The 13,470-nt window shown below is 37.6% G+C and overlaps 1 pseudogene; it reads left to right on the top strand.

The window, feature by feature from the left end:
- Nucleotides 1-7,173: 7,173 nt before the first annotated feature.
- On the top strand, nucleotides 7,174-7,270 carry LOC116269860 (annotated as a pseudogene).
- The last annotated feature ends 6,200 nt before the right edge of the window (nucleotides 7,271-13,470 follow it).

Below are 13,470 nucleotides of genomic sequence, written 5' to 3'. Positions count from 1 at the left end.
TTAAATGCTTCCATCAAAAAGTGTGAAAGAGCACAAACAGACAATCTAAGGTTATCTCTCATGGAACTGGAAAAGCAAGAACATGCCAAATCCAAACCAAGCAGAAGAAAAGAAATAATGAAGATCAGAGCAGAACTAAATGAAATTAAAATAAAAAAAATACAAAAGATAAATGAAACAAAAAGCTAGTTCTTTGTAAAGATAAATAAAATTAATAGACCATTAGTGAGATTAACCAAGAAAAGAAGAGAGAAGATCCAAATAAGCTCAATTAGAAATGAAACAGGAGATATTACTACTGATACTACAGAAATACAAAAGATTATTCAAGGCTACTTTGAACACCTTTATGTGCATAAATTACAAAACCTAGAGGAGATGGATAAATTCCTGGAAATATACAACCTGCCTAGGTTAAACCAGGAAGATATAGAAACTCTGAACAGGCCAATAACAAGCAGAGAGATTGAAATAGTAATTAAAAAATTGCCAACAAAAAAAAGTCCAGGACTAGACAGATTCACAGCTGAATTCTATCAGACATTCAAAGAATTGGTAGGAATCCTATTGATGCTCTTCCACAGGACAGAGAGAGAGGGAATCCTCCCTAAATCATTCTATGAAGCCAGTATCACCCTAATACCAAAACCAGAGAAGGACATAACAAAAAAAGAAAACAACAGACCAATATCCCTGAAGAACATACATGCAAAAATCCTCGAAAAAAATACCAGCTAGCCAAATCCAACAGCATATTAAAAAAAATCCACCATGATCAAGTGGGTTTCATAACAGGGATGCATGGATTGTTTGACATCTGCAAGTCAATAAATGTGATACACCACATAAACAGAATTAAAAACAAAAATTACATGATCATCTCAATAGATGCAGAAAAAGCATTTGACAAAATCCAGTAACCCTTTATGATTAAAACCCTCAGCAAAATTGGCATAGAAGGGACATATGTTAAGGTAATAAAAGCCATCTGTAACAAACCCATGGCCAATACTGAGTGGGGAAAAGTTGAAAACATTCCCCCTGAGAACTGGAACAAGACAAGGATGTCCACTTTCACCATATCTATTCAACATGGTACTGGAAGTCCTAGCCAGAGCAATTAGACAAGAGAAAGAAATAAAGGGCACCCAAATCAGTAAAGAGAAAATCAGACTGTTGCTATTTGCTGATAATATGATTATATATCTAGAAAACCCTAAAGACTCAGCCTAAAACCTCCTAGAACTGGTAAATGAATTCAGCAAAGTGTCAGGATACAAAATTAATGTACACAAATCAGTAGTTCTGCTATACACCAGCAGCGACCAAGCTGATAATCAAATAGAGAACCCCTTTTACAAGAACTGCAAAAAATATATTTAGGAATATACCTAACCAGCTGGGAAAAGACTTCTACAAGGAGAACTACAAAACACTGCTGAAAGACATCATATATGACACAAACAAATGGGAAAATAGCTCATGTTCATGGACGGGAAGAAGTAATATGTGAAAATGATCATATTGCCAAAAGCAATCTACAAATTCAATGCAATTCCCATCAAAATATCACCATCATTTTTCTAGAAAAAACAACTAGAAAAAACAATCCTCAAATTCATATGGAACCAAAAAATAGCATGCATAGCCAAAGCAAGACTAAGCAAAAAGAACAAATCTGGAGGCATCACATTACATGACTTAGAACTATACTGTAAGGCCATAGTCACCAAAACAGCATGGTACTGGTATAAAGATAGGCTCATAGACCAATGAAACAGAATGGAGAACCCAGAAATAAAGTCAAACACTTACAGTCAACTGATTTTCAACAAAGGAAACAAAAATTTGAAGTGGGGAAAGGAAACCCCATTCAACAAATGGTGCTGTGATAACTGGCAAGCCACATGTAGAAGAAGGAAACTGGATCCTGATCTCTCATCTTATACAAAAATCACCTCAAGATGAATCAAAGACTTAAATCTAAGACCTAAAACCATAAACTTCTAGAAGATAACATCGGAAAAGTCCTTCTAGACACTGGCTTAGGCAAAGACTTCATAACCAAGAACCCAAAAGCAAATGTAACAGAAACAAAGATAAATAGATGAGACTTAGTTAAACTAAAAAGTTTCTGCACAGCAAAGACATAATCAGTAGAGTTAACAGACAACACACAGTGTGGGAGAAAAGTATTCATAATCTATACATCTGGCAAAGGACTAATATTCAGATTCTACAAAGAACTCAAATCAGCAAGATAAAAACAATCAATCCCATCAAAAAGAGGGTTAAGGACATGAATAGACAATTCTTAAAAGAAGATACACAAATGGCCAACAAATATATTTAAAAATGCTCAACATTACTAATGATCAGGGCAATAAAAATCAAAACCACAATGTAATACCACCTTACTCGTGCAAGAATGACCTTAATAAAAAAAAATGGATGTTGGTATGGATGTGGTGAAAAGGGAATACTTTTATACTGTTGGTGGGAATGTAAACTAGTACAACCACTACAAAAAACAGTGTGGGAGATTCCTTAAATAATGAAAAGTAGACCCACCATTTGATCCAGCAATATCACTACTAGGTATCTTCCTAGAGGAAAAACAATCATTATATGAAAAAGTTACTTGCACATGCATGTTTATAGCAGTGCAATTTGCAAATGCAATTACAAAAATTTGGAACCAGCACAAATGCCCGTCAGTCAATGAGTGGATAAAGAAAATGTGGTATATATATACCATGGAATACTACTTAGCCATAAAAAGGACAAAACAATGGTATTCGCAGCAACCTGGATGGAACTGGCGATTATTATTCTAAGCGAAGTAACTCAGGAATGGAAAACCAAACATTGTATGTTCTCACTCATAAGAGGGAGCTAAGCTATGAGGATGCAAAGGCATACAAAGGATACAGTGGACACTGGCGACTTGGGGGAGAGGGTGGAGAAGGGTGAGGACTAAAAGACTACACACTGGGTACAGTGTATACTGCATGGGTGATGGGTGCACCAAAATCTCAGAAATCGCCATTAAAGAATGTATTCATGTAACCAAACACCACCCGTTCCCTCCAAAATCTATTGAAATATAAAATAAATTTTAAAAATTGAAAAAAAAAGAATTTGTCCAAAATAATAAAAAAAGGCAAGGGTCAGGAAAGGCTTCATGATAGGGATAATTATGGTCATGTTTTATAAGACCAGTAAGAGTTAGTTATATGGGAAAAACAAGAAAGAGGACTCTACATCTATGTTAAGGCTGGTGTTTGGAAAGCATGAGGGAGTTTAAGGTCTCTGAGTAGAACTGTGTGACATCTGCATACAACGCTGGTAGTGGTGGTGGCAGCAGGAAGTGATGCCACACCATAAAAATGTTATGACTTAAGAAAAAGAGATTCAACTCAATTTAAAAAGGTATGGGGAGTCACTGAAGAAAGTAACACATGCGCAAAACAAAATAAAATTTGTATTTTAATAATAGCTAGTATAGGCTGTGCATGGTGGCTCATGCCTATGATCCCAGCACTTTTGGAGGCTGAGGCGGGTGGATCTCTTGAGCCCAGGAGTTCCAGACAAGCACAGGTAACATAAGGATTCCCCGTCCCTTAAAAAAATAGCTAGTATTTATTGAATACTCTATACCTTACTAAGTGTCTTACATGTATGAACTCATTTAATCTTCACAACAATACCATTTGACAAAGGAGCTGAAAGATACTAAATAATTTGTCCAAATATTCAAAATTATTTTGTGACAGGGTAGGACTAGAACACAGGTTTCTTGGACTTCAGAGTTTGTGCTTTTGACTAGTAGGTGTATTCTACTGCCTCTCATGTGATAAAAGAACAGGAACTGAAAGTACCCTCACGTTGGGCTTTAGTGCCCCAGGCATTGCGTTAGTGGCTGTGCACTAAGATCTTGTCTCCAATATGTAGCCCAGGCTCAAACAGCCTTACAGAGGTGGCCAGATTGGGTAGAACTGTATGGCTGGAATAATAGGTCTTAAGCAGAGACCTATTATGTAGGTCAGAGTTGTTCAAATCAATACTGGCTATTCTTGGAGGTCTGACACACCACTTGAGATCATCATGTGTCCTTGTGCAACTCTTTTGGCATCCAAAGAATCCCATCAGTATATGCAATTTGGGCATAAGATATAGTCACTTTTGGGAAGTACATAAGGGCAATTCTTTTTAGAAAGTTCGTGTTACCCATATCTTTTGGCTTCTCAGACAGGCCTTTATAAAGGTGGGGAAAACCAGGCATTTATTACAGATGAAAATTCGTTCAGTCTCTGTGATTATTGCTGCCAAATATTACCTGCTTTTTCCTAACATTGTAGCCTTTGCTTAAAAACTCTATGGACTGCTGATACTTGGCAGTTTATAGAATTTCAAGTCACTGTTTCAAAAGAAAATTGCAGCAAACCTATGTTTGGTGTTAGGGCCAGATGTCATTATAAGGATGTCTGGACAGGAGGTTGGAAGTTCCTGTAGGTCAGGATGGCCAAAAGTAGCAGAAATATGAAGAGCAGAGCACAGATTCTCCCACCTTCATAATTGAAAACTTGTCTCTTGGTCAATTGCTTTGCTTTGTGTTTCATTCAGATAAAGCTATCAATGACCATCTTTTAGTGCAGTTTTGTTTAGAATAGTGGCCCTCAAAGTTGGTTTTGGAGCCTGTGGGAAATGAGTGCTGTGAGATCAAAATTATTTTCATAGTAATTTAAAAATATTATTTGCCTTTTATCTCTCATTTGCCCAAGAATGTACAGTAGAGTTTTCCAGAAGCTACATGATGCATTATATCACAACAGATTTGAATGCAGAAACAGAGAATTCAGTTGTGTTCTAAGCCAGATATTAAAGAGATTTGCGAAAAGTAAAACAATAACATCTTTTAAATATTTTTGATCAAAATTGTTATTTCTGTGTCAACATGTAACAGAGTTATTATTTTTGAATGAGTTAAATGTTTTTAAAAGTCTTAGTTTTAATATTGAATATAGTAAATATGAATTGCTATAATCTACATAAACAAAAACTCTCTGGGGTTTTCTAGAAATTGTAGAAGTATAAGGAGTCTTGAGACCAAAAATTTCAGAATGTTGGCTTGGAGAATTCACGATAGTCAATTTCTCAATGACTTTGAGAGGGAGGATGTATGTCCTGATTCCCCCCACCTCAGGAAACAAGAGGTGGCAGGAAATACATGTATTTACAGGTCCCTGGTCTCCTTGTGTCAAACATCGCTCTCTGCACTGTTGATCTGTTTCCTTGGTAACCTAACTGTAGCTGCCACTTGTGGCCTATTAACAGCCTCCCCTGGCCAGTTGGATTCTACAGGGCAATGACTGGGGATAATTAGGAAACTTGGTAAGGAAGGTTCCTTGAGCAGGAAATTGGTTTCTCTGGAACTTGTTAGGCCTTAACTCTACAGCCAAGACCATGAAAACATTTACTGAAATTAGCGATAGTGTGCAGATCCTCAGGGAGCACTTCTTCAGGGAAACTAGAGTCAGGAATCAGGGACTATGAGTTTATTCTTAAAGGCTTAGGTGTCCCCTTTAAGCTATAAGAGAGCAATTAGGTTAAAATGACTCCTGAGTTTCGAACGGAGTCACAGTTTTAAGCTTCTTCCTGGGGTTAAACATTGGTCTAGAGCAGGGGTGTGAGATGTAATTAAAGTTTACTTTAAATCCAGACATTTCCCTTCATGGAGCCCCTTTGCCACCACAGACTTTAGTAATAGTTACAAAATCTTGCCGAACCTAGAGAAGTTGACCAAACTTAAGACAGCCTCAGCCAGGCGTGGATTTTTGATAGCTTGATCAGTCTCAACTCAATAAAAAGCAATACATTTTTCCTTGGATAACACGTGGAGGCTTTAAGATTTGTCCAATATAAGCACATGAATCTGAAGTAAAAATAAAACAAAACAAATCTACGAGAAAAACACAGTCATGTTTTCCCTGAAGAAAAATAAAAACCAAGGATTCAACAGAGCAAAAGGAAAAACAAGGGGCCCAGCCCAGAGGTCTCTATATCGGGTGGGTTCCCTGCAGCCCGTGGAACCCCAGGTCTGTGCCAGGCTAACACAGCCCCTCACAGAGAGTGACACATCTGACAGATAAATGGCAGCGCCATCATCTCCTCCTCCTATCGTTCAAATGCTCTACAGATGGCCTGAAATGGAAAGCAGCTTCAGTTCGACAAAAAAGATCAACACATTACAATCAGAAGAGCATAAGCAGAGAGGGGGAACATGTCAGTGTGAAAATTTTGTAACAAAAGAAGAAAAATACAGAAGTATGAAAATATAATGAATAATGATTTGAGTGTCTACTATGAGCCGGGTACGCTGCTGAGCTTTCTCATTTAATGCTCTTAATGGTCCTGTAGCAGGGGTACTACTATTACCTTCATTTTACTCATGAAGAAACCTAGCTGGGAAGGCTTAACTGCATTGTCCAAAGCTAAGTGGCAGAAGAGGCAATGGAATACCTTTCCCTTTAACTCCAGGTTCTAAGTTTTGACCACATCCTAGGCACAGCATGTCCCTTTTTTTCTTCATTCAACTCACACGCACATTGTCCAAAGCTAAGTGGCAGGAGAGGCAATAGAATACCTTTCCCTTTAACTCCAGGTTCTGAGTTTTGACCATATCCTAGGCACAGCATGTCCCTTTTCTTCTTCATTCAATTCACACTTACCAAGGGGTCACTCCATGCTAGACTTGAAAATAAGGAACCGAAACAGACATTGTTCCTGCCCATATGGGGCCTATAGTAAATGGCAAAATACATACATAAAATAATTACATAAATCAGCACATTATCACAAGCCAATAGGTGTTTGGAGGAATATGTAATGCAAACCAATAAGACCATCTATCTATCAATCATCTATCTATTGATCTATCTATCTTGACCTAGGCTGGATAGGTTAAGAAAGACATCTCCAAGAAAGTGATATTTACATTTAAATCTGAAGTTTAAACAGGAATTAACCAGGGAGTTTATAGAGAGTAGGTGGCAGAGAGAGCCATGGGCAGAAACAACAAAAGCTCTATGGCAAAAAGAAATCTCAAAGAACTCAAAGAAGTGTGAGAAGTATTAATCTCATAACTGAGGAGGTCTTAGGTTTAGACATATAGTGCTCGCTTTGGGAGCACATGTACTAGAATTGGATACAGAGAAGATTAGCATGGCCCATGAGCAAGGATTGGACATAGGAAACTTCAATACTTCATTAAGGATGCAATTGAAAAATCTCTGTTGCTATGTTTTGATTTTGATTTTTTGTTTGTTTTGAACTTTTGGCTGTTTTTCTCATGTGAGAAATGTTTCATATATAGATGACAGAGACTAATGTAATAAATATTCATGTAACTACTACGAACTTAAATGGAATACGATAATTGGATAATGCTTTTAAATAATATGACCTCGATTATAATTGAAGTCTCTTGTATATACCTAATGACATCAAAAAGTTTTAAGCCAAGAGCAGACATGAACAGATTTGCATTTTGAGAAGATCTTTGAGAAGTTGCAGTGTAGGCAATGGGAAACAGACATTGATACAGGGATTCCAGTTGGCTGACTATTGAGGCTGTCCAGGTAAGAGGTGTGATGGGCTGAACTGTGGTGGTTTCAAAAGAGACAGATAGACTGGGGAGGTATTGGGATGAAACTGGCATGACCATTAGTGATGGACTGGTTAAGGCGAGTGAAAGGGTGCCATAGGGGCTGAAGATAACTTTTGAAATAATCTCTCATGAAGTGAAACAGTATTTCTAGGGGTAAAAGTATCTATCCTTAGTGATTGTCTCAAGAATTAAGAACAAAGTACAACCAAATTAAAATAGAAACACAATTTTAAAGAATTTAAAAATTACAATTAAGGAATTTTAATTTTTTTTTTTTTTTTTTGAGATGGAGTCTCCTTCTGTTGCCCAGGCTGGAGTGCTGTGGTGCGATCTTGGCTCACTGCAAGCTTTGCCTCCACTGCAAGCTCCGCCTTCCGGGTTCAAGCCATTCTCCTGCCTCAGCCTCCCAAGTAGCTGGGACTACAGGTGCTCGCCACCAAGCCTGGCTAATTTTTTGTATTTTTAGTACAGACGGGGTTTCACTGTGTTAGCCAGGATAGTCTGTATCTCCTGACCTCATTATCTGCCCGCCTTGGCCTCCCAAAGTGCTGAGATTACAGGAGTGAGCCACTGCACCCAGCCAAGGAATTTTAATTTTAAGAATTTTGATTTTTAAATATTTTAGGTTGATTTATATAATTAGTCAATATATATCTATTCACTATATGCTTTTCCCTAAGCAAGATTAAAACTTCAGGTCAGGCACGGTGGCTCATGCCTGTAATCCCAACATTTTGGAAGGCCAAGGCGGGCAGATCACCTGAGACAAGGAGTTCGAGACCAGCCTGGCCAACATGCTGAAACCCTGTCTCTACTAAAAATACGAAAATTAACTGGGTGTGGTGGCTTGTGCCTGTAGTCCCAGCTACTTGGGAGGCTGAAGCATGGGAATTGCTTGAACTCAGGAGGTGGGGGTTGCAGTGAACTGCAGTCCAGCCTGGGCAACAGAGTGAGATGCAGTCTCAAAAAAAAAAAAAAAGGTAAAACTTCAGTACACTTTTATTTTCTTCTCCCCCAAACCCACTCTCTTGCCTTGTATTATTATCTCTCATGTTGACACTGAGATTTCTTTCCAAACTCATTTTTTTTGCAGCCTGCATCAATAATTATTTGAGTTTAATTATATGATTTCCTTGAGTTTTACATCATCACTTGTGTGTGTGTGTGTGTGTGATTTCCCTTTGACCTGAATTCATTTTTTTTTTTTTTTTTGCTGGAATAGATCCTTGAATAGTTCTTTCAGAGAGAACCTGAGAGCAATAAACTTCCTGAAATCTTGCATGTTTGAAATGCTTTGTTTTGTACTTCATCTCAATGCTAGTTTGACTAGATGTAGTTAAGGTTCAAAATAAACTTTTCTTAGAACTTTGAGGAAATTCTATTGCATTCTATCACAAAGTGTTGCTAAAGAAAATCATGGGATTAGTCTTTTTATTTCTTTAGAGTCAAATTATGTTCTCCCCCTGTGCTCAAAATCTGTAACATTACACTCCATTCTTGATGCTCTGAAACTTACCATGGGAGAATCTGGATTTGTGCCTCTGTAACATTCACCATGCTTGTCACTCAATGGGACTTTTAAATCTGAAGACTTTTGTGTTTCTTAAGCTGTGTGAAATGTTCTTAAAGTCATCTTTGTTTTCTCTCCTCCATTCTCTCTATTTTCTCCTTTTGGAACTCTATTTAAATAAATAGGGGTTGAGTTTCTGAATATATCTTTTGCATGTCCACTTTTCTCTTTTATTTTCCAAATCTTTTCTTTCTGTTCTGCTTTTAGGTGGTAAAAACAAAGTTTAGTTTTCTAGCCCATCAGTCCATTCTTCAATCATGTCTATTCCCTTTTTAAGCCCATTTTTTATCTAATAAGTTTCAAGGGGGCGGAGCAAGATGGCCGAATAGGAACAGCTCCAGTCTCCAACTCCCAGCGCGAGCAACACAGAAGACAGGTGATTTCTGCATTTTCAACTGAGGTACTGGGTTTATCTCACTAGGGAGTGCCTGACAATCAGTGCTGGTCAGCCGCTGCAGCCCGACCAGCAAGAGCTGAAGCAGGGCGAGGCATGGCCTCCCCTGGGAAGCCCAAGGGGGAAGGGAATCCCTTTTCCTAGCCAGGGGAACTGAGACACACAACACCTGGAAAATTGGGTAACTCCCACCCCAATACTGCGCTTTACCAAGGATCTTAGCAAACGGGCACACCAGGAGACTATATCCCACACCTGGCCTGGAGGGTCCCACGCCCACGAAGCATCCTTCATTGCTAGCACAGCAGTCTGCGATCTGGAGGTAAGGCAGCAGCGAGGTTGGGAGAGGGGCGCCACCATTGCTGAGGCTTAAGTAGATAAACAAAGGGACTGGGAAGCTTGAACTGGGTGGAGCTCACAGCAGCTCAAGGAATCCTACCTGTCTTTGTAGACTCCACCTCTGGGGACAGGGCACAGCTAAACAACAACAGCCACAGAAGTTTCTGGCCAGAAAAGTGACACCCCAAAGATCTCGTTGCAATGGGACATTAGGAAGAGGGAAAAATCAAGAATAAAAAATAATTTATGACAAATATGGAACCAGTCAGCTATGGAATAATTATTTATACATAGTATTCTTTTAGCTGATTTTCTCGGGCTTCATAAGCATCATCAGGAAGTAATAATTTACCTGTTTTGTTCCAATATTTATAGTCTCATAAGTCTGACAGTGGCTAAAATTTCACAGACTTTTCTAGGTCTTAAGGAGTTAGAAAAGCCTGTTGAAATCTGAGTTATAACAACAAGCCCCCTACGACTCCCAGGGCTTCCAGTGCATTGGCATCATAGAGAATTACAAGAGTTTAGGGTCATCCAGATACACCTGGAACTCAGTGACCTACTTCCTCTGAGTTCACCTGAAGGAGATATAAATAGGGAGATGTGTCATCTTAATGGGGATCATTCTGATTAGGCATAAAATCTTACTAAGCCAACTCAGAGGAGGTTGCAGGTCCTTGCTAATTTTTGATAGCATTGTGTTCATCCACTTTCTCAGGCAGGGACTACAGGAAATGAAGGTCAACTTGTGGGGACTTTGGGGAGAATTTAATGAAGAGGCTTTTTACCAAGGTGTGGGCAGAGTTAAGGGGAATCATAAGGGATGTTGAGGCACTCAGAGACTAGTAACAACATTAACTAAAAATAAACCCATTAAGACCTTAGGCTTGAAGTGGTGATAAGGAATTAGTGTCACTGAATGGTGGATGTGTGGCAGGGGATTGCCTGGTTAGAGCACTAATGGTAGAGGGACCAGACACTGCCAGAACCACAGTGCAAGGGGGAGCAGGGAGGAAGGCAGAGACTACATCCCCGAACCTCTCTTCCCACACTTCCAACCTTTCGCTGGTGCCTTCAATTGGCTAGACCCAACCAGAATGCAGAGATCTAAGAGCCTGTGTGGTGCAGTGTGTGTGTGTGTGTGTGCATGCATGTGTGCAGCCCTCTGGGACACAGAGCAGAGTGGATCAGGGAAGGGCAAGAAAAGATTGTTACCAAGTCAGAAAAAGGATAACCAGAGCATACACTGGTGCTTGTTCCAGTCAGTTGGGGCCAGGATACAGGGCGTATTTTATATGCAATATATTGAAAATTGTAGTACCTGAGACAGAAGAATCAACTCAGGATTGCTGTTTTCTGATGTGGACTGTGGATGTGAAAAACACCAGCCAGTAGAGATATAATCATAGCTACATTTTTATTCTGTGAAAATTATATGTTATGAGCATTTGTCTTTTTCATTTATTAACAAATATTTTTCAAAATTTTCATTTTATTTTTGATTTGGCTATATTTTAAATACATAGAACATGTTATTTATTTATTTATTTATTTATTTATGTACTGAGACAGGATTTCTCTCTGTCTTCAAAGCTGGAGTGCAATGGTGCAATTAGGGCTCACTACAGCCTCGACCTCCTGGGCTCAAGCGATCTTCCTACTACAGCTTCATGAGTAACTGGGACTACAGGCATGTGCCACCATGACTGGCCAATTCTTTACTTTTTGTAGAGATGGGTCTTTCTATATTGCCAAGCTGGTCTTAAACTCTTGGGCTCAAGCAATCCTCCCGCCTTGGCCTCCCAAAGTACTGGAATTTCGCAGTGAGCCACTGTGTCCGGACATAGATAGTTTTAAATTGTGCATTAAATCTGTTTTACCTTTGTGATTCTGCCTTTGAAACCATGCTTAGAAAGCATTTTCCTACCCCTAAGCATTTATAAATTTCACGTAAATTTCTGGTACTTCATGACTTTCCCAAAAAACTCCTACATTTATTGCACAACTTATTGAAATATCCACATATTTTAAAAATATATTCATCTATATGAGTTTATAAATATTTATATCATATTTCTTATCCTTTATGTGCTTATTATTTTCCTGGGCCAGTGCACTACACTGTTTTAGTTATTACTTTGTTATTGTTGGAATACATTTTAAATCCAGCAAAGAAAAGTTTCTTTCTTTGCTCTTTTTCCTATTTAAAATTTTTATTTTGGAAAATTAACAGAGAAATAAATGCTTTAAAAGGCTAGAAAATACAGACAAGCAATAAAAACAAGGAGAATATCCATATTCCCACTGACTTAGAGAAATGTTGATAATATTTAGTTGTACACTCCCAATTTCCTTTTTTTGGTTATAGTCCTTCCAAATTTTATGCATACATATTTTTACTTATAGAAATTGAATTATCTTATATATACTGTTTTGAATCCCTTTATTCGTAATTTAATAGAAGACGATGGGTATTTTTTTCTATGCAACTACAGATAGTATCCCATGATATGAATAGCCCTGGATATACTTACACATCCTCCTTTTGATGAGCAATTAAGTTGTTTCCAATTTTTTCCACTATTACACAGAATACTAAAGTGAATATCCTTGCACTTAAATGAATTTTTTTTCTTAAAATCCATTCTTACAAGTGCAATTCTTTGTATAAAAGAAAATTATATTTTTAACTTCTATAAATGTTGCCACATTTCCCTCCAGAAACATTTTACCCCTACTATGTATGAAATTTCCCTTTCCTTCTTAGCCTTACTAGCATGGGGGGTTTTTATGCTTACATTTTAAATCTTGGCTAACCTGATAGGTAAAATTAATATATCAGTATTATTTTGTTTGCATTATTTTGATCATGAATAAAGTTGAGCCTTTTATCCTATATGTATTTTGCTTTAAATGAATGTATGTATGTATACACACACAATTAAAAAATCCTGTATTTATATATTTATTTTATATAATAATATATAATATTTAAATATATTTTAAATTGGATGCTTTTTTAGGTTTGTGAGTAATTTTTATATAATATAAATATTAGATTCAATTGAATAGATTTCAAGTACTTTTTAGTTGCCTTAACAGTTTCTTTCCAATATCTCATACAAATATTTAAAACATATATGGGATCAAATATGTCATCATTTTCATTTTGAATCTTGTTCTTGGTGTCATCTCAAGAAAAATCTATCCAAACTAAAGTTCATTAAAACACATTTTTCAATTTTTCCCATAGACACATTTACATTTGGCTATTATGAGCTAGGTATCTAGTATTTTTTTCCCACAAGAATAGTCTAGTCTTATACCACTTTTGAATAACATCTTTTCTGCTGTAACTTCAAATATTTCTTTTATGTTATTTTTAGCTCCCAGCTATACTTTGCTCTTTGCTCTGTTGTCTGGGTCTGTTCTGTTTCATTGATCTATTTTTCTATTTCTAGGTGGCTTCCACAAAAAGTTGTTTTTTGAGGCAGTTCA

Source organism: Papio anubis, chromosome 12 (assembly GCF_008728515.1).
Source record: "Papio anubis isolate 15944 chromosome 12, Panubis1.0, whole genome shotgun sequence".
Classification (NCBI taxonomy): domain Eukaryota; kingdom Metazoa; phylum Chordata; class Mammalia; order Primates; family Cercopithecidae; genus Papio; species Papio anubis.
Note: the sequence above shows the minus strand (reverse complement) of the source record. Positions and strands in the feature narration are given on the sequence as shown.